The 2,370-nt window shown below is 39.4% G+C and overlaps 1 protein-coding gene across 1 annotated transcript in view; it reads right to left on the reverse strand.

Moving 5' to 3' along the window:
- Nucleotides 1-2,370, reverse strand: part of VGLL1 (vestigial like family member 1) — a 26,259-nt gene that overhangs the window by 1,614 nt on the left and 22,275 nt on the right. The gene's annotated exons all lie outside the window — the stretch shown is intronic.

Genomic DNA, 2,370 nt, shown 5'->3' on the forward strand with positions numbered 1-2,370 from the left:
TTATTTTGTTAAAGAGGCAATGTCTTTATTTGTAGTAAAGGAATTTGTGGTCACACTTCAGCTTAAGCTTACTGGATAAGACCAAGACTTTTGAAGTCAGAAAAAGTTGACTGGCATTTACTCACCTTGACTTTAGGCAAGTTACTTAACCTATGTAAACTTCAATTTTTCTATCTGTTAACTGCATAATAATAGCACTTCCATTATAGGTAGATATTGGTTCTTATTTTGCTTCACTTCTGTGATTCTTGTCATTCTCCTCATCCCTGATGACCTTTTACTTTACCTCAGTCAGACATTCCCATAGTCACATACTAGACTTTGTCATCATCTACACAGGTGGTACCCTTGTCATCTCAATTTCAAACATCTACTCTCCAACCACCACTTCCCATTTCATTGGCTTAGTCTTATTACTGCATTTTTACATAATCTAATCCTCCATTCCTTCAACCTCCACCACCCATTACCCTCCATCTGTCTGTTTCCTTCTTTGTGCAGCTTAGACACAATGGTCCCTTGTGATAATCACTCACTTGTAATACCCTAGACTCCTTTTCCTCTTTCTTGATCCATCATACTCGCTTGCCAAAACCTCAACCCTGGATAAGCCTCACAATTTGCCTTCTCTGTGCATTACACTAATGTAACAACACTGGTGAAAATCACACAACCCAGCTAAGTGTTTCCACATGAAACTCATGATCTCAGACTTGAGATTAGCACTCAGAAATCCTGCTCATCTCTGTCTACCAGAAGGCTTGCTTTCCCAGTGCTCAATATCACACATTCTCAATCTTAGCTGATGATCTTGCCCCATAGTTGAAGGAGAAAATATAAATCATTTGATTAGTACCTTGTAGATTCCCCACAAACAAGCCTGTAAATATATTTGTACCTATATCCTTTTTTTTTTGGTACACTTTCAACAGTAGAATGTTCTCTCTTCCTAGCAAATGGCAATGCTTCCTTATGTCCCTTAGATCTCCTCCATGACCTCACCCATGAAGTTATCCTCATTCGCCTCTGTCATCGAACTCCTCATCTTTGTTGGATCTTTCCCATTACCATACAAATAGGTTCTAATATTTGCCTTTAAAAAATCCCTCCCTACCCCACTAGTCTCTTTAGCTACTACCTCATTTCTATTTACTCCCTCAATGCTAAACTTCTCTAAGCTGCTGGCACTTATTGTCTCCCCTTTCTCATCTCCCATTCACTCTTCAACCCACTCCAATCTGGTTTCTGTACATATCACATAACAAAAATTGCCCTTAATAAGGTTATCAAAATCTCTGATGCCACATCCAATAGACATTTATCTACCCTTCTCTTATTTTATCTCTCAGAAGCCTTTGATACAGTTGACCAATCTCTGTTTTGAATTATCTTCTTTTAGTTTTTTTAATACCACACTCTCCTGGTTCTTCTTCTCACACACTTACTGCTCCTTGTCATGTCCTTTTTTTGTTTCTTGGGTTCCCAACCTCTAAATATTGGCACATTTCAGAACTGTCCTCTGCTCTTTTTTCTTCTGTATCTACACTCTCTTCCTACGGGACCATTCAATGGATTTAAATATCATTTATATACCAAACAATCTCAGAAATTTACTGAGTTCCCTTCTGAACTCCATACTTACATATACAACTATTTAAAAGATATATCCACTTGGGTACTTTATAGGCACCTCGGACATTACAGGGCCACAACACAGTTGTGTCTCCTACAGTCTTCCTCATTTTGATATTATTTGATCCATTTTGTACCACTAATCTACCTACGTGCTCAAACAGTAAACCAAAGAGCTAATCTGGATTCTTCCCTTTCCCTTGCCACTCTCATCCAAAGCATTAGCAAATCCTAAGAGCTAAACCTCCCAAATAGATATCAAATACATATACTTCTATCTCCACTCCTACGATCTAATCCAGGTTATCATCTTCTCATGCTTCTTGCCTCCAAACTGGTCTATTTTCATTCTTGCCTTTCTTCAATCTCTCTTCTCTACCACAGCTTTTGTGACCTCATTAAATGGACATTGGATTTAATAAGCATCTTTCAGGGCTCACCAAATCACTTAGAATATAAAATCCAAATTCTCAAAATGACCCATAAGGCCCTCTGTCATCTGGTCCCTGCCTACCTCTCCAGCCTGCTTTTGTGTTACTGTTTCTCACTACACTGGCCATACTGATCTTTCACCCATTCCTCTCATACTTCTGGGTCTCTGCAGGGGGGCAGCTTACTCAACCTTCCTCCATCTCTACCCCAACTCTTCCTAAAGCTGGCTCCTTCACTTCTTTCAGGCCTCTGTTCACATGTCACCTCCTCCAAGAAGTCTTCTTTGACCACTTTATCCAAAGTTGG

The sequence above is a fragment of the Myotis davidii genome, unplaced genomic scaffold, assembly GCF_000327345.1.
Source record: "Myotis davidii unplaced genomic scaffold, ASM32734v1 scaffold1208, whole genome shotgun sequence".
Taxonomy (NCBI): domain Eukaryota; kingdom Metazoa; phylum Chordata; class Mammalia; order Chiroptera; family Vespertilionidae; genus Myotis; species Myotis davidii.